This window comes from Gorilla gorilla, chromosome 2 (assembly GCF_029281585.2).
Source record: "Gorilla gorilla gorilla isolate KB3781 chromosome 2, NHGRI_mGorGor1-v2.1_pri, whole genome shotgun sequence".
Taxonomy (NCBI): domain Eukaryota; kingdom Metazoa; phylum Chordata; class Mammalia; order Primates; family Hominidae; genus Gorilla; species Gorilla gorilla.
In genome coordinates this window covers 90,793,031-90,819,731 of record NC_086017.1, presented here as the reverse complement: position 1 = coordinate 90,819,731, position 26,701 = coordinate 90,793,031, and the positions used below count along the sequence as shown (strand labels likewise).

General features: G+C 33.8%; 1 long non-coding RNA gene across 2 annotated transcripts in view; it reads left to right on the top strand.

Annotated features, from left to right (window-relative positions):
- Positions 1–26,701, top strand: part of LOC129532409 (uncharacterized) — a 267,623-nt gene that overhangs the window by 1,562 nt on the left and 239,360 nt on the right. For both annotated transcript variants that reach the window (XR_010132880.1, XR_008678147.2), the window contains exon 2: positions 7,420–7,555. This is a non-coding gene — a long non-coding RNA (uncharacterized lncRNA). The remainder of the gene's footprint in view (positions 1–7,419; positions 7,556–26,701) is intronic.

Genomic DNA, 26,701 nt, shown 5'->3' with positions numbered 1-26,701 from the left:
GTTTGAATGGCTGTGTCAGTGAATAAAATCTGAGCTAATTATTGACATGAACCCTGTCTTTTTTATTATTGTAGTCCGGATTTTATTGTGAGTGCATCATAAGTACATACTATATTTCTGTTTAATAAATGCTAAGGATTTTCTAATTAGGATACCTGCTATAAAATATTTTATTTCTGTTTCTTATCTCCAGGACCTGCCTTAAGTAAAGATAACTAGTATTGAAAGATTGTATACAGCCTCATGCCTCTTATCGAACCAAATTTTTTCTTCATAAATGATCTTTCCTTTCCACCTCCACCCCTTCCTTCATAAGGCACTTACTTAAGAATTTTCTATACAGTATTCTTTCCTTAACATAGGCTACTGCTCTTTAGAAGGGATGAGATAAACTTAGGTGGAGATGGGTAAAAATAAATGATAAAGTGCATTGTTTCTTCCATTAATATTTACTTAAATATATAATTTTCAGGTAATAGAAGAAAACTATGCTGACAGAATATAGGACATGACTGAGCTGTTTGATGGTTGCTTTTGTTAAGAAAAAGTGAGCCTTACTCAAGGCTCCTGAAATTACATCCTGTAATGTATCATGAGTTTGCTCCTATTCCAAAATGTTTAAACAATTTCTGTATTGCCTTTACTAATTGTTTGAGTATTACCATAGATTTTTTTCTTTGATCTTATTTGGCTGAATATGAAAAATGACCCCAAAAGCAAAATATAGGAAAAGGATGCCAAGAACAATTATTATTTGTAGGGAGTACTTTTTGGGGGACTATTCCTATATACCTCCAACAATGGAGATCACCCAGAGTTGACTGCATGACTAAATATTCTCTTGGGTTGAGTTTAGTGATATGCAATGAGGTCTAGAGCTTGAAATAAATTATATTTGAAACAACAGGCAGAAAAATTAGGTGAGTTAGAGAATGTATACAGTTAGAGTTTGATATAGAGAAAGCAAGTGATATTTTAATGAGTTAAGTTTATGAATTTATCTTTCTGCCCAAAGACAGTACATATGATTTTAATTTGTATTTTTTTGTCCCAATGTCACGTCTGCAACTACACGCAGCTAAAAGACACTGCCTTTCCAGCTAGGTTTCATTGTTACAGGCAATGAAATGAAAGGCTTTCCAGAACAGCCTGTTAGTGCCCTCTGTTGATGTTTTCAAATTTTCAGATCACTTCAGGAAAAGAAACCAGCATGATTTTTTTAATGCTTCTGAAATAATTTTCTTCAGAGGTAATGGGAATGAAGTTTTACTATTTTCATGACGAACTTTTTCACCCCTTAAAATGTGGATATGTGCAAAGGTGTTACTATCACACCGACTTTCCCTTCATCAGCTGTAGTTTTCCTTGGCTGGATGGACTTTATAAAAATAAAAAAGACACATGAAGTTAACAAAACTGCAAACTCAGTATGAAATTTCACAGATTAGTGCACAAACCATAGGCTGTTGAATAAATATCTGGGTAAATTCTAGTCAGTGTTTGCAGCCTGCAGAATAATCAAATGCTACCTACATTTTTCAAAGTGATTCTTTGAAATTATTTTATCATATGTGGAAAGAAGTTATGCCTGTACACCTTATTCTGATACCACATTGATCATTACTCATTTTGGCTTTTTATTTTCTCCTGGTTGCATGCTTTGAAAAATCTGGGTCTGAAATAATTATTTAGTATTTCATTGATTGTTTTAAATGGGTGTGCCTATTTAGTCTACAATTAGATATGTAAATAAAGTTGAATCAGTTTTCTAAGGGTAAACCTTGCAGATAAAAGGCCTGTTGATTTTCATATAATGAACTAATACAGTCTGTGCAAAATTACTTATTTGATACGCATTTTATTCTTTACCTCCCCCAATCTTTTTTTTTCTTTTTAAATTTCCCTACTGTTTTATCCCAGTTGGCAGCTCTTAAACATTTTAATGAAAATTTGGAGATAATGCAATTTAGCTGTATTAAGAACTTTGCCATTAGGTGATAAACATTCTTTCTCATAATGCTGTTAGGCAAATTGAGATGGTGAGCAGGAGTAAGGACAGAATAGGTATATTTCTAATGTCTAATGAGTCATCTCTTCTTTTTAGTCCTTCTTTATTATATTGGAAGTGCCTATTCAGAGCACTAGAAATATTCATTTTAAATATGCCAAAACAAAAACCACAACTAAGAGCCAAATACAAATTATCTGAGGTTTTTCTTTTTGTTTATGTATGAGATTACAAAGCTAGCACTTTCACTATATTTACTGGTGTAAGAATCTAAAATTTTAACTCTGATTTTACAGATTATTTTATAAGTAGCTATGCATCTAGTCATTTATTTGATCAAAATATCTGTAGGTTCTACTCTGTATTTTACTCAGATTCCTTAATTATTTTTACTCTCAAAATAGTTATTTTTTAACAGTACTGGCTGCTAATTTGACTGCAAATTCTATGTATATAACTCTAGGTATGTTTTTACCAAACTAATTTGTCCAGTACCCCAACCTTTATATTTTATTTATAATTTATTAATTTATAATTAAGTAATATAATTTATTATAAATTAATAATTTATAATTGAATTAATAATTAATAAGTTTATTTATACTTCTGTCTCTGGGAGAAATAATTCTGATGTAGAAAAAGAAGTATGGAGATATATATATGTATACAAAATAATATTTGCTTTTATTGCTCTTAATGAATTTTAAATGCTTTTAAAATTATGTCCAAAACTCAGTAGCATCTGATGTAGTAATTTTTAGCCAAGTACTATTGGAAACTGTAAATGGAAAGCAAAATTTTGTCTCCTTGAAGGCTCTAGTGTTTTTATTTTAGTTTAGTTTATTTAAAAAATGGCCTCTGAAATGCATTTGAATCTGGTATTATGAAAATTTACCTGACCTGCACTACGCATGAACTTCATAATTCCAAATAAAAAAATCTTTAAATGAGTAAGAGCACTTGAAACGTAGTACAATGTTAGATGGAGTGGTGAGGTATTTAGAAGCTTTATCATAGTGATTCAGTAAAACTACTACTACTACTGCTACTACTACAACATACAAACACACACACATGCATACTCACAAAGAGAGATCTTAATCTAATCCACCTAAGTCTTTTCAACTTCAGCCTCTCACTTTCACAATGGTGAAAGAAAAAGGAGAGATGAGAAAATTAGATGAAAATTAAATCTTTCTTATGTTGCGTGTTAGGTAATCATTCAAAAATATCCTAAATTATAACTGTATAAATTAAAATATACTGTAGATACAGGAAAAGATAGTAAGATAAGTGCAACAGTGTATTAATGCCAGAAACTATATATATTCTTATATAGTTGAGACCACAAATAGAGTTGAAATTTCAAATGAATCAGGAAAGAATAATAAAATGTATTTGAGTGAGAAACAAAACAGTATTGAATGTGATGTTTTTGAATGCAGATGAAATCAGTTCCTGATTTTAACCAATGAATCAAATTAAGTTTTCAAAGCATTAACACTTTATTATAACATATGAAACAGTAAAATTGCTTAAAGATTTATGGATAATTACTTACATAATTCTGAAATAAAGGATTTTATAAGTATGATTCCATATGTAAGCCTGAAGAAAAATAATGTGGCATATTTGATTATATGAATTTCAAAACTTTTGTACAGCAGAAAAGAGAGAGAAACATATGGTTAAAATAGTTTTAAATATATATGATAGGCGAATTACTGACATATTTCTTTAAAAAAGATTTAATGAATAAAATATATAAAATTAACACTCAAATAAAACTGAGCAAAATTGCACAATAACTAACAGGGTGAAATATATGATCTTACTAGTATTTGAAAATTAAAATAAAAGCAATGCTTAATTGTTTTGCCATTGAAAAACAAAAAACTAGTGTTTTCTCTTACCAGTTGTATGGAGAAATGAACATTCTCATATATTTTTGTTTGGAATTGAAATCTGTACATAGAAAATCAGTGATGATGGTAGCTACAGGAGACACAGATTACTAGGCAGATAGGGGTAGGTCCCCAGTGAAACTCAACCTTCAAGTCAACGGCAGTTTAAAACCTGAAAACTGAGCGGCCAGGTCTGGGTGGAGTTCATGACCAGAGTGAGAACTTTCTCAGTGCCTTTTAGCCAATCAAATGGTGCTTTTGTTCAGGCCTGCCCATGGACCAGTCAGCACACACTCCCCCATTCTGAGGCCATAAAAAACCTGGACTCTGCCACAGAAAGCTAAAGAAAACCTAGGCAATACCATTCAGGGCATAGGAATGGGCAAAGACTTCATGACTAAAACACCAAAAGCAATGGCAACGAAAGCCAAAATTGACAAACGGGATCTAATTAAACTAAAGAGCTTCTGCACAGCAAAAGAAGCTATCATCAGAGTGAACAGGCAACCCATAGAATGGGAGAAAATTTTTACAATCTATCTATCTCACAAAGGGCTAGTATCCAGAATCTGCAAAAAACTTAAACAAATTTACAAGAAAAAAAATAACACCCTCAAAAAGTGGGTGAAAGATATAAACAGACACTTCTCAAAAGAAGACTTTTATGTGGTAAACAAACATGAAAAAGAGTTCATCATCACTGGTCATTAGAGAAGAGCAAATCAAAACCACAATCAAATACCATCTCATGACAGTTAGAAAGGTGATCATTAAAAAGTCAGGAAACAACAGTTGCTGGAGAAGTTGTGAAGAAATAGCATGCTTTTACACTGTTGGTGGGTGTAAATTAGTTCAACCATTGTGGAAGACGTTGTGGTGATTCCTCAAGGATCTAGAAACAGAAATACCATTTGACCCAGCAATCCTATTACTGGGTATGTACCCAAAGGATTATAAAGCATGCTAATATAAAGACACATGCACATGTATGTTTACTGTGGCACTGTTCATAATAGCAAAGACTTGGAACCAACCCAAATGCCCATCAATGATAGACTGGATAAAGAAAATGTGGCACACACACACCATGGAATACTATGCAGCCATAAAAAAGGATGAGTTCATGTCCTTTGCAGGGACATGGATGAAGCTGGAAACCATCATTCTCAGCAAACTATCGCAAGGACAAAAAAAACAAACACCACATGTTTACATATTGCTACAACAGTGATTAATATGAAACTCTTTAAACATTGATTACAAAGAATTATTTTTTAAATATATAATAATCAGAAGCATTCCACAAATTGTATGTTAGAATATTGGGTAATCTGCAGAAATGCTTATTAAAGCTAGTCATTAAGCCAAATGTACGTGGTAATCCCACACTTTTTAATATATGAGTGTGTGTTTCTGTGTGTGTGTATATTTGTGTATGTATTCACATAATTATACATACACATAAAATATTTTAAAATTGCATATCAAAAGGTTGACAATATCTCTCACTGAGTTGGTTTTTTAAATGTTTCCTTGTTGATATTTTTTAAATTTTGTAATCTTATCTTTTAAAAAAAATACTGTTTTTAAAAAATATTTAATATCCATCCCCTTTGCTCTTGTTTTCCAGCAGTAGGTCCACCTTTTAGTGCTTTAACATAGTAATCTATTCTATATGTGCTGACAAAAAGAATGACTTTGAACAGAAAAGAAATGGCAAAAAATTGATATATAATTTTTTAATTTCATGTTTATAAAGTAAGCATTAAAGCATAGTAAATTGAAAAGCACCAGTAACTCTACAACATAATTATTTTGGCTATGAATTATACAGAAGGCTTGTGTGATACAATGCAACATGAAGAATAATGATCTGTTTCTAAATCAAATGCAGTATACGTTCTTTTTTTTCCACATTGATTGCTATTACAGTGAAAACTTCCTAATGTTTTACAGCTATTAGAAAGAACACAAAGAGTCTCTGAACAAAAAAATAATTTAAGGTTTTCTCTTAAGATTTATCATACAATGACAATAAATCTTTTTTGTTTACCATTTCTAAGAGATTTTATCTTTGCTAGTAGAACTGTTTGTTTTTTATTTTTCAAATAACTTTGTAATAAAGAATATGTACCATGAGCTCCATATCATATCAATAGTCTGGAAACTCTTTGTCCGTGCATTCTTACCAGAAAAAATGTTATGGCAATACCTATAATATGCGTACGTCTGGTTTTTTTCCTTCATTTGGTCATATTGAGTATTGTATATGCCTGCAGATATGTCTCAAACAGCATTCTGCCCTAGTGATGTTTATCTTATAGTAGATGTATATACAGCTGTCAATCTATATGTTAAATGTGAAAAAAGTTACTTTTTTAATACATGACACCATTATTTATTCATCTGATAAAAGTGACAGTTTGTAAATGTCACATTTAATGAATTTCCTTCAAGTATGACCCCTCTATTGTTCTAATATTATCACTTTAAAAATGTCATACACAGAAGAAATGATGAAATTATAACCTTTCTGTGTAAGGCATCTTTCTAAAGAAACCGATGCTAAGTTTTTAAAATAAACATCTAAATAAGAGTGACTGAATTCATTTGGCTAGGACATGCACAACTGAAAGCAGAGATTGTTTTTCTTTAGTTTTAAATTTGACAAACTGTTAAGATGGGTGAGATTTTTCTCCTACTTTATAAGCCATCTTGTGGTGAGGGTACTTTCAGATATATCCAAAGAGAAACCAATCAGGATAATGTAGATTTGATTTATTGATACGTAAACTTTGTATGGGAATCCAGATGGTGAAATAGGCTTTATCTAACAGGAACAGCAGTGGATCTGTAAGTATGAGTTACTTTCTTCTTGTCTGTTCTTCCCCATTGCTTTATTTCTTTTATTTCCAATTCTCATTAGTGAATTTGTTTGCTCAGTGTCACCTGATTTAAACCAAGTCATAAGTTACTAGCCAGCCTATAAAGAGACCAATTTTGGTTTATGCGTTCAAGGGTTTTGGAGAGATGAGCAGAATTTAGTTCTATGAAGGGTGAATGCCCACTAAAAAAGTTATGGCTATAAATTCTTTCAAAAATGGTATGAAGAAAAAGATACTTTAAAAATTTCTAATGTGGTTTGATGTGATATTTGTTTGTTATGACAGTAGTACCGACATATTCCTTTGTTGTCTACCTTTTCTTTATCTTTCCTTTACTACCACATTTAAAAAAGTAAATGAAGAAAAACTTCTTTCTACCAGTGCATTCTAGACATTTCTAGTAGGTTTAACCGTATTAGACAATATATTTCACCTGTAAAAAGAGCAATTTTATATGACTTAGCCTAATACAATAAATCAATGTAATCCTTTAGTAGAGAGAGTGCTCTATTGGTATTTACTCATTATTCTTATCAAGCTATAAAGGAACTCTTTAAAAAGTGGTGAGCTACTGACAACTTTTTTTTTCTTTTTTTCTTTTTCTTTTTTTTTTTTTTGACAGGGTCTCACTCAGTGACCCAGGCTGAATGCAGTGGAACAATCATGGCTTACTGTAGCCTTGACCTTGAGGGCTTAAGCAATCCTGCCACCTCAGCCTGCCTAGTACTGGGACTACAGGTACGCGCCACCACGCCCAGGTAATTTTTTATTTTTGTATTTTTGTATTTTTGTAGAGACGGGGGCGTCGCTTTGTTGCCAGAGCTGGTCTTTAACACCTGGACTCAGGTGCTCCTCCCGCCTCGGCCTCCCAAAATGTTGGGATTACAGATGTGAGCCATCATGCCTGGCCTGACAACTTTCCTTTTTGTAAAATGAAGAAGCATTGGTACATGAATAATTAATGCCTCTTTATTCTGAATCTCTCTGCTGTTTCTCCACTTTTCAGAAACATCAAATATATTCAGCTCCCGTCTCTCTTCAACCATGTAAAATTATTTCAATAACTATGAGCAATTGAAGGTGAAACTGGCATGTCTGTTTGTTCTTCTCTTCCTGGTGTCAAAGACTCTTAAAGCATGCATATAAAATATGAAAGTAAATAAAACGTAATCAAAAATACTAACATTCAAACATTTACATATCATGGTTCTTACTATCCCTTTTTTCTCTGGATCTCTAATAGAAATAACAGTTGGTGTCCATCAAGTGTTAAGTGAATAAATAAAAAATTACCAAATTATTATATTTGGTATATCTTATATTTCTATATCTATACAAAGAAACCTTATTTGGTAATAAAAAGATACGAAGTATTGATATGCTGAGTCAAAGATTCCAGTCCAGTATTACAGTACTGCATTTCTATAAAACGTCTTGAGTATGCAAATCTATAAAGAACGAAGTAGGTTAGTGGTTGCTTGTGGCAGGACAGGAGGGGGATATGGCATAATAGCCAAATGGTACAGCATTTATTCTTGAAATGATGAAAATTTTCTAAAATTGACCATTGTGATGGATGCCCATATGTGTCAATATGCTAAACACCATTAAATTCTAATTAAGTGAATTGTATGTTTTGTGAATTATATCCCAAGAATACTTTTTAAAAATGAAGATTAGATTATATCATACTGTTACCAAAAACGTTTGTAAGAAGCAATCACGTCTTCTCAGGAAGACGGATTCCTTGAAAGTATGAGAACATGGAGGAGCTTATTTTCTCTGATGGACAATTTCACATAGTCCCTGTTTGTATTTGGACAAAAAATTGACAAGGAAGTAAAATTATAATCTTACTTAGAATAACAATACATTTTAAAAGTTATAAGAGCAAGATAATATCATAACATATTGATAGTTTTTTATTTTATCAAACATCCTTCCAGAATATTATTTTATTTCAATTTTGAAAAGTTCATTTTGAACTTTAAGTTTGAAAATGTTGTTAATTCACTCATTGAAAAACTTTATTTTAATATATTAGATATTCACCAAGATGAAAGCCTAAAATAGCATGTGACCTAATGAAAGATAATAAGCAATGCATTACTTAATAAATATATTACAATAAATTGCAGAGAAGCTCCATGGAGTGCATAAGTAAAAGAAGTGTCGTGTTAGCTGGGCATTAACATATGAAGAATTGGACAGATGGAAATTAATGAAGAATTGTGGCAGATAGGCTTGAATAAGCAAAACAGTAAATTTTGATACAGTGGAGGTAAAATCAGACATAGTTTACATCGCCCATAGAGCAAAGATAGAAGGTTAAAAATGGAAAATTGTTGGCTAGATAAATCAGGATTCAATGGGGGGTAATTTTCAAAGCTGTCCTAGGGAGTTTGACTTTTATTCCACAGTCCATAGAGAACAAAGGAGGGCTGTTAAGCAAGAAAGTAATGTGTTCACAGATATGCTTTGTAAAAGACTAGTTTATTAAGATATCCCAGAGGCAGGAGAGGCTACAGAAAGACAGATATTTGTCAATACATTGTAATAAGCTGAATGGCAAATTACTGAATTTCTAAATTAATGTAATCATAGGGATGGAAAGGAAAGATATTCTGTGAACTTTCAGAAATGAGCAATAGAGAGATGTGATGAACGATAGAGAGAGACAGTGAAAGTGATCAGAAGATTTTAAATCTAATAACAAAGGTGGTGGGGCTATTAACAGACAGAAATTTGGTGATGGCAATGGTGTGTGTGTGTGTCTGTGTGTGTGTGTGTGTCTGTGTGTGTTAGAGGGAGAGAGAAACGAGTGAGAGAGCTAGAACAACTTTTCAGTATACTTATAACAGAAATTTCAATGAGAAATGCAGAAGTAATGGAAAAATGGAAGGCTGGGCATATAGTAATGAAAGTAATTCACAGAAATAGGTGGGTTGGAGTATTAGTTTATATTTCTCATGCACAAAAAATAAAAGAAAACTGAGAATTCATTCTATGGGAGTTCTCCTGTTGAATGGATGTAACAGAGGAAAAAGATAATGGAGTAAATAAATTAAAGAGAACAAACAGGAATGTAGAAGAAATTCTAGGACATTATGTAAACATTACACCTGGTCCAACCAATCCATGGGCCCTATGTAAATCAGACACTGCCTCCTCAAGCCTACCTATAAAATCTGGTGCACTCCTATTCTGGGACAGATTTCCCTTTTGGGAACCCCCTCTCTCCTGTAAGAGAGAGAGCTCTTCTCCTTTCTCTTTCTTTTGCCTATTAAACCTCCCTAATCTTCTTATCCTTAGTCTTCTTGGCATGAGCCAATGAATGCCCTGGGTGTTTACCCCAGACGATGATGCCATTTCAAATACATGACTGTATACTAATTTCCCTTATAATTCACTTTTACAATTTCGAAAACTAAATTATTGACCATAGAAATTGTAAAATACTTGAAAAATTGACTTTATGTAGGCATGTTGAAGGTAAATTATGTAAAGAAACTGACAGAGAAATAAAATTATGCTGTATTATAAAGTCTTACCATGAACACTTCTATGAACACTATGGGTAGGTTATTTTCCATATATTAAATATTTTTAGAAATTGTTTTTGAAACAATATTCAGAAACACATATATAAATTTTCAATGTAATTTAGTTATCTCACACCATAAAAAATTTTAGACAAATAATGTTAACACAGAAGTTTGAAAAGCATTGTCTCATATTTATATGCTTTATATATGACCATTTAATAGTATATGATAGTGGCTTACTAAAACCTTATAGAATACATGCTTTCTAATAAATGTACCAACTGAAATTTAATTTTTTACAAACAAGAAGTTTATCTACATGTGAAAATATATTTTTATGGAAAATATTTCATAATCTTTTTTACTAGATAATGATTTTAAAATAGAAGTTTCATGGTTGACCTAAAGTTTGATGTCAAGGGCAAACATTTCTGACTGGATTTTAAAATTCCCCAAATATTATTTCTCTGAAAAGTAGAGGAAAGTCTCAGAAAAATTTAAAGTCATGAATGTATAGAATGTGGCATGCCTAATTTATATCAGGGTGACATCTGTACTTTAGACGTTTGTTATTTAAGAATTAGTACATACACCATTATCACTGTCTCACTTCTGACAAAAACAATTTTCACAGAAGCAACACCAAAACCTCAAACACACATTTCTGGAGGGAGATGTAGTAGTAAGTTAACCCAAGAGCAGAGGATCCTTTCCTGCTATCCTGAGACACCGTGATCCCAAGACACTTTTACAACCTCCTCATGGCACATGCTCAGCCTCCTGTTTTGCTAGAAACCAGATGACATCACTTTTTGTTTCTATGAAAAAGTCTGATTATTAAATCACATGAATTTTGTGTGTGTGTGTGTGTGTGTGTGTGTGTGTCACGGAGTTTTGCTCTTGTTGCCCAGGCTGGAGTGCAATGACATGCTCTCGGCTCACTGCAACCTCTGCCTCCTGGATTTAAGCAATTCTCCTGCCTCAGCCTCCCGAGTAGCTGGGATTACAGGTATGCACCACCATGCCCGGCTAATTTTGTATTTTTAGTAGAAACGGGGTTTCACCATGTTGGTCAGGCTGTTCTTGAGCTCATGGTCTCAGGTGATCCATCTGCCTCTGCTTCCCAAAGTGCTGGGATTACAGGTGTGAGTCACCGTGCCCAGCCGATCATTTTGTTTAAGTTTAGAATTGTTAGAGGTGATGTACCTAGGTCAACAATTGATGTGTAAACTATGCCATCAACACTATACAGGCTTCAGAATGGAGACTATACTAGGCATAAGGAAGTGGTCCATTTGGATGGCTATACGTATCAGCTGGACAGAGAGAACTATACAGCCAAGAAAGAAAGGTGGCCAACTAAAGAGAATACCTATGGGGCCCAGAAACCCTTCAGATTACAATTTAGCTTTAGTCAGAAATGTTACCTCAATCCAACCCAAGAGTTCTTATAAAATGACCATGTATTTCTGTTGTAGGGATAGGAATAGGTTACCTACTGTGTGGTAGCTTATATTAGTGTTCAAAAAATAATCACTCTTCTCCCTACATACTTCTTCATAGGCAAAGTGTAGTGCTCACCCTCACTGATAGTGAGTTTTGTTTTGTGCTTTGGTTTGGCCAATGGTATGTGGGCAGAAGAGACAGCATATACCAGTTATGAGCCCAGGTATTACATGTTTGTTTTACTTACTTGCTCGTTGTTCCCAACTTCTGCAATGAGTAGATGCCCAAAGTAGCTTTTATTCCTTAAGTTTAGGCCCATAAGAAAATACATGAAGCTGACTCACAGCCTGAAACAAAGGTGAATTGAACCACAGCCAGAAGCAGAGCTTCTCCAGCCAATCTGTGTAATTGTTTATGCCACTGAGATTTTATATATGTTTGTAGTTGTTGTTACACAGCAATAGTTAACCTATATACCCAGAGACAATGACCTTAATGTATTTTTCTCATGTTTGATCAAAGACTAAGAAGATGGTGTGAGATGTTCAAGAAATAGTATAAATGTAGCACACCTTCTACACTGCACTGCTGTTGACTGATATTTTCTGATGCCATGATTAGAACTTCTCGCATATTGGAGGCATTCAGTCTGTTACCTATACCTCGTTTTATGTTATTGATATTATAATGATTTCTTCAATAGTACGTTCTCAGCCCAGGATCTAAACTTAGGAAATTGTCGTGGATTTTTCAAGGGTCAACTTGGAAAGAAGAGATTCTAGAGAAGAGATTACCATTCTTTCTGAATATAAGAGGGATCCTTTGACTGAAAATTCTTTGAAGAAAGAGAGCCAAAAGTTTCCCTACCAGGAAGAGGAGAGAATAAATAATTTAGTAATTTCCATGAAATAACATGTTAGCCTTAACTCCTAGGCCTTGATATACTTGAGAGAGTCAAATACATACCTAAGGCACAGTCTTAACAAGGCCTATGCAGGCCCAAGTATGAGAGTTTAAGTAAGTCATGATATCCTCTTGGTTAGAACCTTTAATGGCCTCCAATTGTGTTAAAAGAGAAGAAAAAGGGAGCCCCTTTACTTGGCTATCAAAGCCCTGCAACACCTGGCCCCTGCCAACTTTTCCTACTTTATCACTAACCAACCATTTCCTCCATTTCTCATTATGCTTCAACCTAATTGTCTTTATTTGTATTCCTCAAAAATTAACAAGCTTTTTCTCACCTCCAGGATGCCGTCCTTATTGTTCTGTCTGTCTCAATTGATCTTCCCCCAGAGCTCTTCATATGACTGGCTGATTCTTATTCTTTAAACCCAGTTCAAATATCATCTTCTAAGAGATGCCTTCCTTGCTATACCATCTAATGAGACCTTCTCCAATTTCATCCTGCATTTAAAAAAAAATTTATTTATTTGTATTTGATTAGTTTTGAGAGAGGGTCTCATCCTTTTGCCCAGGCTGGAAGGCAGTGGTATGTAGCTCACTGCAGCTTTAACCTCCTGAGCTCGAGTCATACTCACACCTCCCAGAGTGCTCAAGTCACACTCAGCCTCCCAGAGTGCTGAGATTACAGGCATGAGCCTCAGGCCTAGCCTACACCCAACCTCTTACCTTGTCCATTCCCTACTAGTATATAATAAAATAGGCAATTACTTTGTTTATTTTTAAATGTGCTTACTGCCTGTCTCCCTTATTAAAATATAATGTAAGAAGAATGGTATGTCTTATTTATTGATAATTGATAGATGGATATCATAAGATGGCATACTTCAACTTAAAATTAAGAAATTAAGAAGATATTTATTTCATTGGGGCTCTCCTACATCCATGAATTCCTCATTGATACACATGTTAAATTATAGTCGATGATTTATATATTCACTGAGAGCAAGAATCACACTTTCAGCATATTAGCAGTCCATGTAACAAGTCACCTCAAAATTTAGTGTCTGAGAACAATGAACATTTATTATGTCTGGGTTGCTGTGGGTCAGAAATCTCGAGGCAGCTTGGGTCGCTCTGACTCTCAGTCTGTCATTTGTAACCAAGCTTTCAGATGGATGGTTAGTTTTCTTAGGGACTGGGTTGGCATTGAATGATTCACTTCCAAGCTCACTCACGTGATTGTTGTCAGACTTCAGTTCTTCAAGGGCTCCTGGACCTCTTCACAGGGCTACGTGAAGCTCTCCGTAGGGCTCTTCACACATGGCAATTTGTTTTTCCCAGTCTGAGAAATGGGACACAGAATATGACAGGGGACTCTGACAGTGAGAACAGTCCTTGCCTTTTTTTTTTTTTATTCCACAGGTTCAGATATACCACAGGTTAAATTATGTCTAAAACATATTTGTAATGCACAGTGAAATCACACCTACGGTTGATTACAGAGAGAGAGAGAGAGAGAAAGAGAGAGAGAGAGAGAGAGAGAGAGAGAGAGAAAGAGAGAGAGAGAGAGAGAGACTTTCTGTATCCTAATCTCAGAACTGACATTCTTTCACATTTGCCAAATTAGAAGCTAGTACTAGGTCCCTTGCATGTTAAAGGGAATGATATTACAAAAGGCATCAAGATCAGGAGGCTAGGATCATCTTAGAAGCTGCCTTCCACAATCAAGAGTATTCTGGTGTTGGTTAGCAGCTTATCCTGGATTAACTCTAAATTTCATTCAGTGCTAGTATTTTTCTATTAAATTTGTCATCACAATACTTGGAACACCAAAAACATATGGTGATTATTTGTGAGGCACATTTTAAATGCAACCCCTGCTCTAGTAGAGTCAGTTGAATGCAGGAAGACTGAAGAATCCAAATATGCCAGTCACTTTCAGTTATATATTCATTCACTGAACAAATGCTGGCTATGTATCTACCATGCCAGGAACATGTTAAATTATGCAAATATACTGAAGAAGAAAAAAGTGTCCTCATGAAACTTAACTACAGTGGAGAATAACCATGTTATAACCACAATAATCAAATGTTTAACTGCATTTAAACTTTACTGGATAATGCCAATAGAATACTTTTTTTTTTTAACTCCACAGATTCCACTCTAATGCAGAGTGGAATCAGAGGTATGCTTGGTTAACTTATAAGTAAGTGTTTAAGGCTTTCCTCAACATTCACATTATAAAGATGTTATGCTGTATCATTATTTGTTGCGTTGATAAACCAACAGCAAAACAAGCTGTGCTAGATAACATTGCCTTCATATTGGTTTGTGACTAAATGTTGTTTGATGGACTATGAATCTCAGTTCATGAATTAAAGGTATGACAACATCAAATAGCTCTGAGGCTTACATAAAGCATCATCAAAATTCATAGTAAACACAGCAGGAGAGACTACAGATATGTAGAAACTCATTGTCAAGAAAGTGTTGCCATTTTGCCTGAAATTGATAAGGCCTATATAACCAGATCAAGGTAAAGCTCTTTCCATCTCCTTAATATTTTTTAAAGCTTACAATATGTGAGGAAGGAAAAAAAAATCTTCAGACATAGAATTATGAATCATAGAGTTATTCAGCAGACGGCCTATGTAGTTTGTTGACTTATAACATATAACTTTGTAAATTTCAGAGTATGTTATTTCTTATCATCATTGCTTGGGCCGTCTTTTTTCCTGGCCAATTTTCCAGGAGTATTCCCAGAAGAATAGAATGAAACTAGCCTGCTTGAACTTTTTCTGTGATGTGTTTGACAGAAAACAACTTTTGTCTTTCAAAGGAAGGTAAACAATTGCTGAGGGATTGAACCTGTTTCCAAGCTCATTACTATGCATATTAAGGACTGAAAGAATGACCTAGGAAATCTTTCAATTGCTTGTATTTTGAATACAAGTTGCCTTCATTTTTTAGAAAGTTTAATGACTTGGGATTTCATTTCCACCAAATAATGAGAGCCGGTGCAGGACTGCAAATTGTGTCTTGGATGTTGCCATGCACTGCTGCACTTGATAGATAATTTATTCAGAGTCCTAGAAGAAAGCTTTTCAAAAATAACTGACATTGAGGATGCCAATAAACATTGATGCCATGCACGTGCCAGCTGTGAAATCATTAGTAGGTGAAACACCCTACCATGCAAACAGCTTCAAACTGATTTGAGGGATGTATTTTAGCCAGAGGCATAAATGAATTCACGAATTTGCCCTACTTACTGTTCTCTGTCTCAGTTCTGTCTTTTAAAATTTTTATTTATTTATTTCTTGTATTCATTTAGGTTGGTGGATATAGCATCTGAATAGGCAGAGTGCTCTATTTTTTTCTTGATGAAAAGGGAATTGCTATTACAGTCTGTTAGCCAAAAATTACCATAACAAACCTGCCCTTCCAATTAGCTGGTGCATGAAAAGATTAGTTGAAATTTGGCCTGGAACTTTTTATTAAGACTAAATAGGAAACCATGTGTATATATTGGTATTAGTTTGTGTTATGAGACACATAGACACACATATTTTATTTCTGCTATAAACAATTATGAGAAATAATTAGGTTGCTCTATATATCCACAGAGAACAAAAATAGGACCTATGGATGCAGACTAAAATAACTCATTTTGAATAATGGAGAATTTTCTAGTGATATAGCTGGCTGAAGAGAGGGTTTTGTTCTCTTTTTTTGTTTGTTTGTTTTCCCATAGCTAGTAAGTTTCCTGTCCCTGAAATAAATAGATGCTGGATACCTACTTGGTAGCAATGGTGTACTGATAATGTAGGCTTCAAATAGGAATATTCTGCCAGAAGAATTCAAAGATATTTTTCAACCTTTTGGTTTCTATCATTTTTCTGCATAGAAAATTTCTCCAGGCTAATTCTAGCTTTATAATATGAGGAGAGATAAATTGAAATATGAGAGAGAAAAGTGCAACATAGAATTTCCGACACTGTAATTGGGAATATTTAGTTTCCTCTTTTTAAATTGAAAGTCCTTGGGAACAAAAAACACTGGAAAAGCCGCTATGAATTTGGGCCTTTTGGTTGATTTTTGCAATAATCATTCAACATCGTCTTTATTTTTACTTAATTATGATATCTCTTCCTTCTCTTCTTTTGCATGTCTTTTCAAAAGTATCCAAGTAAGCAAATAAAAATTTTAAGATTATTTTTGTGGAACCACAATATCATCAGCTAAATGTAACCATTTTCACAATTCATAGTATAATTAGCATTCTATTATATTGAATGACTTCTTAAAACATTTCTTAACATATTACATTCATCTGATTTAACTAACAAGTTGCAACATGTAGATTTGCTGAAATTTGACCTTTTTGAGTTACAAATATGCCAACTTCATATATGTTATGTTGTAGTAACAAATAAGATATTGCTGGTATAAGACAGTTTTTTCCTTACACAAAGACTGACAAAGAACATTGGGGTTTCTCTTGCAGGCTCTGCAATTCTGTATTCTCAACAGCAGACCATTATTCTCAACAGCCATGGAAAAGGCAAGGTGTAGATAGTAAAATAGCTCTTACATTACTCAGCTTAGAAATAGAACATGCTATTTCTGTTCATAGCTTAGCCAAAACTGGTGCCATTGTCTCATCAAAATTGCAAGTAATGTCAGGAAATGCAGGCAAGGGGGCACCACAGTTTCAGTTTTGTAGGTCTAATATATATCATAAACTTCATGCTAGATACCACTGCTATTGATGCTTTTTTCCTGATGGAACCCCGACTCCCTGATAAACACATTCATAGGTACATGCTATTATTCTCTTATTGTTGCAGATGGAGAAACTTGGGACAGAGATAACCAAGGTACTATGTCTTATAAGTGATGGAGCCAGGATTCAACCCCAAACTGTCCAGCAAATGGTAGTCTGCAATCCAACATGAATTTATTAAAAGCCATGTTATGTTGTAGAGAGGAGAGTGTAGGGAGCTGCGTGTAAAATGACCTGGACTTAAGTCTTAGCTTTATCACCAATTAGTGACTCTAAAACCCATTGAAGAATTCTTTCTACTACTTCTCTCATCGGTGTAACAATTGAGGGATATTAGGTGATCTTTAATATTTTTCATCTTAAAAATGCTATAAATTTACTGCACTAGGCTAGTAAATTTTTTTCTCCCCCAAATTGCACCTCCATCCACAGAAATTTAAAAGGGTAGCTGATGTCCACAAACACTCTGGTATGCAGGCTCTGAAGTCACAGTCTGTGCAATTGAATCCAGACTCTTACTTGCCTGTGGTAGGCAGAATAATGGCCCCATGAAGATGTCCACGTCTTAATTCCTGGAACCCGTGAATATGTTATGTGGCAAAATGACTTTGTATATGTTATTAAGGATCTTGAAATGAGGAGATTATCCTGGTTTATCCAGGTAAGTCCAACATAAGGACAAAGAACCTTATAAGAGAAAGAGGGAGGTGGAAGAGTCAGAGTCAGGGAAGGAGATGTGATGATGTAATCAGTGGTAGGAGGAATGCAGAGTCAAGAGCCAAGGGATGGGGGCAGCTTCTGGAAGCTGCAAAAGCAAGTAAATGAATTATTTCCTTCAGCTTCCTCTGATCCATTTTGGATTTGAAACTTCTAACATTTTAAGATAAGACATTTGCATTGTTTTAAGCCGTTAAGTTTGTGGTGACTTGTTATAGCTTTAATCCAAAACTTATTCATTGCCTAATATTATCCTACCCCATGACTCATTCCAGGGCTATCTTCTCTTTTCTGTCTATGTGCTTTCCCTTAGTGATAACGTCAACTATCACAACTATCAATGCCATTTCTATGAAGTTGAACACTTCTTCTAGCCCAGGCTTTTATGTCCAGCTTTCTAGTTTATACCTCATCAATGCTGATACTCAAATTAGATTACACATGGCCAAAATACTCTTCTCCTCCCAGGACTCCTTGTCTCAGAAAAGGAAACAGCTATCTTCTCAGTTGCTGAAGCCAGTTATTTAAGAATTATTCACAATTCTTCTTTTCCTACCATCTGCTATCTAACTAAATTTGCAAGTTCTACAATGTTATCTCCAAAATGTGTCCCTTCCTTTTTGTTTTACTGGGCTTAGCCCTGATTATTTTTTATCTGAGCTTCCACAGTAGGCTTACTCACAGGTATCCCTGATTCCACCCCTGCCCCATTCTGATCCATTCCACGTACAGTATTTTGAGTGATCTTTATTTTTTTAATGTTATGCCAAATTATGTCACAACTATGTTTAAAATTATCTAATGGCTCCTCATCCTTCTAAAACAAACCCCTAGCCATTTACCCTGGTATATCTGGACCTTTCCTAAGTACCAAATTATCTATTCTATTTTAGTATCAGTTTGTTCTTAAACATCACACTATAAACCCATTGGTCTTCTTTATGTTGTTCCTGGAGCCCTCTGACTCTGAATTTATTCCTACTTACGGTCTTGTTATTGCTCTTTCTCTATTGAAATGTCCTTTCTCCTTTTCTGAAGATACAGCTTGTTCTTTTCAGGTATGATTTCTCAGCTTATCTACTCCTCTTTTGCACTTGTATTTATAATCTCTGTTTAGGTTCGTTGGCTGTCTGAGGGCTACTCTCTCACGGGTGCCTTCGGAACACCTGAGCAAGAACTTTAATTAGCTGCCTCTCTGTTTCTTTAGACAAACATTTTCTCCATTCCCATGGTTGAGGATACACCGGTTCTGACAGTAATGCTGGGCTTTTTCTTTTTCCTTTTTTTTCTGTTTGAGGTTTTTTTTTTATTATTATTATACTTTAGGTTCTAGGGTACATGTGCACATGTACAAACGTGAAGGTTTGTTACATTTGTATACATGTGCCATGTTGGTGTGCTGCACCCATTAACTTGTCATTTACATTAAGTATATCTCCTAATGCTACCCCTCCCCAGTGCTGGGCTTTTTCTACCAACAAACAGCTCTTCCTCTTCTCTGATTTGTACTCTGTTTTTCCATGTGAAACATCATACTGCAGGTCGAACATGTCTAGGAATACTGCCTCCTTTAGGGAGAGGAGACACAAATCGTGTACTTTCTAGTCTACAGTATCCATATTGTCTCTCATAGATATTGCATTCTCTTGTTTTCCATTTTTCAAATACTAATCAGTATTTGGTATTTTCTTCTTTGTATATTGATTTGTCTATCTCACTCTCACTCTGTCACAATATTGTAGGCTTCAGGAAGCAAGGACATTGTCTTGTTTAATGTTGTATTCTCTGTGACTGACATAGTGCTTAGCACATTAAATATTTGTTAAGTAAATATATATGTTTGGTAATTGGTGACCAGGCTTCCCATAAATTCAGTTGTATCAGAATTTTACAACCGAGGTGGGGAGGGGATGCCCTATTCAATGAATGATGCTGGGATAACTAGCTGTCAATATGTAGAAGAATGAACCTGGACCACTGCCTTTCAAAATATACAAAAATTAACTCAAAATGGAATAAAGATTTAAATATAAGACCTTAAATTATAAAAAAAAAATCCTGCAAGAAAACTTAGGAAATACTATTCTGGACATAAACCTTGGAAAATAATTTATGACTAAGCCCTCAAAAGCAATTGCAACAAAAACTAAAGAGCTTCTGCACAGCAAAAGAAACTATCAACACACTCAAAAAGACACCCTACAGAATAGGAGAAAATATTCACAAACTATGCATCTGACAAAGGTCTAATATCCACAGTCTAAAAGGAATTTTAATAATTCAACAAGCAAAACACAAATAACCCCATTAGAAAGTTGGCAAAAGACATGAACGGGCATTTCTCAAAAGAAGACATACAAGAGGCCAAAAGATATGAAGAAAAAATGTTCAGCATCACTAATCATCAGAGAAATGCAAATGAAAACTACAGTGAAATACCATCTCACTCTAGTCAGAACAGCTCTTATTAAAAAGTCAAAACATTCCAGATGCTGGCAAGGCTGTGGAGAAAAGGCAACACTTATACACTGTTGGTGGGGATTGAAATTAGTTCAGCCACTGTAGAGATCAGTTTGAAAATTTCTCAAGGAACCTAAAATAAAAGTACCATTCAACCCAGCAATCCCATTACTGCCTATATTCCCAAAGGAAAATAAGTTGTTCTAACAAAAAGACACTTGCACTTATATGTTCACTGCAGCACTATGCACAATAGCAAACACATGGAATTAACAGAGGTGCCCATCAACAGTGAGTTGGATAAAAGAAAATATATATATTCACTTTTAAATACTAGGCAGCCATAAAAAGAATGAAATCACATCTTTTGCACAAACATGGATGCAGTTGGAGACCACTATCCTAAGTGAATTAACACAGAAACAGAAAACCAAATACTGCATGTTCTCATTTATAAGCAGGAGCTAACCACTGGAAACACATGAATATAAAGATGGCAACAATAGACACTGGGGACTACTTGGAACAAGGGCTAAAAAGCTACCTATTGAGTACTATGCTTATTACCTGGGTGATAGGACCATTCATACCCCAAACCTCAACTTTATGCAATGTACCCATGTAACAAAGCTGTGTGTGTACCCCCTGAATCTAAAATAAAAGTTGGAATTATTTTTAAAAAACAGGGAATAAGTTCAAGGGATCTATTGCACAGTATGGTGACTGTATTTAATGATGTTATATTGTATTCCTGAAAAATGCTAAGAGAGTGGATATTACGTGTTCTCACCACAAAAATAACTATGTGAGATAATACACATATTAATTAGCTAAATTTAACCATTCCACAATGTATATATACTTTAAAAAATCATGTTGTACACAATAAATGCATATAATTTTATATGTCAATATAAATAATTTTTTTAATTAAAGGAAAAGAAGAATTGTACAACTGAAAGAGGATAAGCAAGTTGTTTTGTTCATGGGTACTCAGCAACAGATTGTGGGGATAAAAGGTCCCATGGACTTTCTCAGTAATAATTAGTTTTCCAGCCAAGCCTTATAGAACTTGCATATAATCTTTAGAGAGAGGGAAGCTGCCTGGAGAAAATAAGAAAATCTTCATTTTAGTTTTGAGAGTGAGGGCCAATCTGTATATCTGTGAAATATACAGGCAAATGATAATAACTTTGTGCTTAATTTGACATAAAAATGGGATTAGGCAGTCTTCTTGAGTCTAAGTTAAACAATTTGATAAGGTGGGCACATTAACGGTTGCTTTATTGGTAAATTTGGAGAAGTCATACTTGCAGTTAATTACAGTGTGATTGCTGAGGATTACACTGCGAGCAGCAAGAAAATACAGATGGAAGTGAACAAGACAGCCACACAGCATGGCATAAAGAAAGAGGTCTGAGCACTCAGCCAAACTGTGCTGATGTGTCGACGTGTTTTAAAACTATATTTCACTCTCTGATTTGTACTTTTGCTTTCAGTACCTTTGAATAGAGAGAATAATAATATCTTTTCCTTGGTGCCATTGCTCTAATTTACAAATGATATTGTGTAGGATGATAACTCATATCTTGGTATCTCAGATGCTTGAATAGATAAATTATTATTCTTATTAATTTTCTGCCTCTGTAGGATGCTTTTATGCTTCTTATGTAAATGATTGACTTGCATAATTACATGCATGTCTAAGCACTGCTTTTTGAGAGATGACATCAATGAATTTAAAGATTTTATTTTAGATTGTCTTTCAGAATTCTTTCAGATGCCTTCCTGTGTATAATTAGCTCTGCTTGTGCTGAACAAAAGTGGGCCAAATTTATGCTAAGTATCATGACGCTATTTTTCTTTGACAATATATAGTGATATAAAGCATTTATATGTCTGCTCTCTAGTTTTCCACCATAATTTTTCCTCTTCAGAAAGTCGATGCATTATTCTATTCATCCCTCAGTCTTTCCAACCACCTACTCACCCATCCATTTATTCAGTCAAACTTTTTGGAGAACTCCCTATGTAACAGACATGGAGGTTTGCTCTGGTGATTTCAATTAGGATGACATGATCTTGTCATTGGAGAGGTCACAGGTTGTAGATGTGAAACACACTAATGGATAATTTGAAAGTGATGTGATAATTGTTTTAATTATATAAAAAGCACTTCACATAGTTCCTTTCTCCTTAATGCTTGAAGAGCTTTATTAGAATTAAAAAACGAGGAGCCCTTAATGTCAGACGTTAATTAGACATCTAGAAGACTAAAACATGGTAGATAATTTAAAGAAAATACAATGTTTGGCTTATGTTTATTAAAATGGGTATTAACATTTGGGAGCAAAAAATAGAAATTTATTATCTTGCTCAGTGCTCTTATAAGAGCTCATAAGATATGCTTTACACTTTACGACCATTATAATGAGAAAAAGTAAGGGAAGATTATTCTAAAGGAGGAAAAGAGATTGAAGAAATTTGATAGTAAAATATATATTAAAAAGGAAATGCAACTGAATATAGATGAACTCTATCAGTAACAAGAAAATGATATCTTTCCTGCTTAATTTACTTTGGCAAACACTTGCATGTATGCAATGGGAATATAATCTAAACACCTTATTAGAATATGTATCTCTTTGCTGCAGCTTGCTTTATCATATGCATAGATATATAATGCTCCCAGGAATAATTTATGGTTAAATGTGTTTTATTAGCTATTACCAAGAAAACCAAAGGGAGAAATACATATTCTTCAGTACTTTGAATATAATTTTTTTTTTTAAATAATGTTCACATTTAGGAGACTCACTGATAATTTACATTACTTTCTATTGTAATCACATGTGATGGAAACAAATTAGGAAATATAAGGTAATTTAAAAATTTTAGTCTATTTACCATACTTGTATCATGTCATACTGGAAAGTAGTTAATAAAGTACTGATACAAATTGAGAAATTGTGTGATTATGACCCTTAGTCACATTGAAAATATAGTTAAAATTATATTATGATCTTAAAAGGACCTAAAAATGGGGGGAAAAAAAGATAAAAACAATTCTACCTCTTTTTAGGAGAGTTCATTTTAATTAAATAACATAATTTTCTGTTTTATACAAAATTTGTAGATTTTGATTTCTCAGTGCTTTAAAAATGCAATGCTTATTTGATGTTAATACTCATGTGAAATTTACGCAGAAATATCGATTCACTTACCATAATAAAAACAGCCTTTAAGATTATCCTACTGTTTTTCTTTTATTGTTTCTCTGCCATCCATCCCACCCAGTTCTTGTCAGAGTGATCAGATATCTATCAGTCTCTACTTACTTCTACACTTAAGTAGCAGCACTTATCTATGGACCAAATTCTTTAGCACTTCTTTTTGACAGTCAATTTACATGCATTTTAAATGCTAATAAGCATCTGCTTTCAGCAATTAGAGTTACCTTATCAGTGACAGGAGGGAAACAAAAGAAGTCCTTTGATAAGACATTTTGTGTAATATACGTAGTTCACTGCCTGGAACCATTTTAGTTTATGTTGATCTGTAATTAGCATTATACAGTTTAAATTCTGCATACTGGAAAAATGTTACATAACAACAATTATTTAATTTTACAAATTGACTAAATTAGTCAAAACAGAGTCTCTCAAGTTATAGTCCATACACAGTTTGGACATTATGGTATTAAAATACTTGGATTGGTGTATTTTTTTTAGATTTATTTGATAATAATTTTTATGTTTGATTTGGCTTACTACTTGCATAAGACTGGGTATATCTAATTATACTAGATAATTAGATAACTATACTAGATATATTATACTATATTATATATATATAATATATATATCTAGTATGTATATTATACTAGATATCTATACTTCGTTTCAGATATCTAAATATTTACATTGCATTATTGTAAGAATAAAGCATCCTGGGTGTTCATGGTAATCTATGTATTTCAGGTTTTGGATTAAAAAACGGTTTCAAACACTCAAAAAATTCTTTTATATAAAAAACTGTGTTCTCACTTATTTTTTATTCTTAAATTTTAATCTGTTAATATGTTTTTAACAAGAATAAACTACCTTAAAATCATGCACCTTTTAGAAATTTGGTTTCAGAAATGGTATTTATTGGTAACTTTTTGGGAAAATGCTATTGTAAACATTTTGGTTTTCTCTTGATCTATAAAAACTACTCCCAAAACTTGAGGGTTTAAACAGTCATTTTATTTTTTCTCTTTTTTGGCGTCAAAAATTTGGAGAAGGTTTGGCTGAATGGCTTGAGATAGAGAAAAGACAGAGATAGAGAAATTAGAGAGTTTATGTGTCATAAACCAGAGTGCCGGTTCCACAACGCTTTCTCACATACCTAGGTGTTGGTGGTTACAGCTGGAAGGCTAGACTCAGCTGGACCTCTCTCTTTTAATGGTCATTTCAGGTCTCTCCATATTGTCTTTTACATACTGTATCAGGGCTCCCAGATACCAATGAAGAAACTGCTAGTCACTTCAAAGGCTAGCTAGAATTGACATTGTGTCAGTTTCGCTACATTGTTGAACAAAGAAGTTACATGTTGTCCAAATTCAAAGGAGTGAAAGAAGATTACTTTCCTCCATGGACAGAGTGGCAAAGAATTTGTGGTAGTCTTTTCTCTCTCTCAACAGGGAATCTCAAAAGACTTGTAAAGTTATAAAGTTTGGCAGAAATTCTGTTAAATAAAATCAGCTGAAATGTGTGTAATAAAATATAGTTAAAAGTAATTATCATACTGTATAATTTTTTTTGTCCAGAAACTTTAAACCCATTTATTAAGATTTTGCTTCTTTTATTTAATGTGAACAAAAATATCACTGGAAAGAGTTATCTCATGGGTGTTTATTAGAGAGTGCATTCATGTGCCTCTGATATTATCCTGGCCACTTATAAATGCTTATCGTTAGTCACATCGACTGGCAAAGTAATGACAGCATATTTTGACTCTTATGAGCTCACTAATGCATCTCATAATATGTCAAAATCTTAGTAGTTCCAATAATAAAATTGTAGCTTCTGAAGCTCAAGGGGACCTTAAAGTTCTTTTAGTAAAAGACAACTGATGCCTAGTTATCTTTAAAGAATTTAAGTAAAGAATAAGTTTTCCTTGTTCCCCCAAAAACATACATATCAAATGTAGCACATTTTCTCAATTATTAAAGACAATGAATTAATTATTGTAAAATTATCAAATCTACTCATATTCAAGTGCAATTATCTGAGCTGTATTATACACTAGGACTTGGATTTGTATGCTACATACATTATCTCATCTAAATTTATAACACTAAAAAAGATATGCATTATTTTTCCTTTTTTAGGTGACATTTGATATCACTAAGATTATTTAAATGTTACTGCTGGGAAATAATTTTATGTTAGAGAAAAACACCATGGATGAAAATAAATTTTATTTCTAACAGAGAAAAATGTAAAGAAAAAAAAACAAACAGGCAATGCTTTGCAACTATTTTTCTACCTTTCATCCTGAAAGGACTTTTAAAACAATAGTAATAATAATAACACTAAAAGAAAAAATTAAGATTGATTCAATTATTAGGGAAAATATACATAGCATTTGCTGCCAGAAAAGGAAAATCTTACAGACTACAATGACCAAAAGGAACATAGTTTAAACACATACACACACACACACACACACACACACACACACACGGTTAGGCTTTGTGTCCCCACCCAAATCTCATTCTGAATGGTAATCCCCATAATTCCCACGTGTCAAAGGAGAGGCCAGGTGGAGGTAATTGAATCATAAGGGCAGTTTTCCCTGTGCTGTTCTTGTGATGGTGAGTGAGTTATGAGGAGATCTAATAATTTTATAAGAGGCTCTTCCTGCATCTCTCGGCACTTCTCCTTCATTTCACCATATAAACAAGGACATAATTGCTTCCCCTACTGCTATGATTGTAAGTTTCCCAAAGCCTCCCCAGCTATGCTGAACTGTGAGTTAATTAAACTTCTTTATTTTAT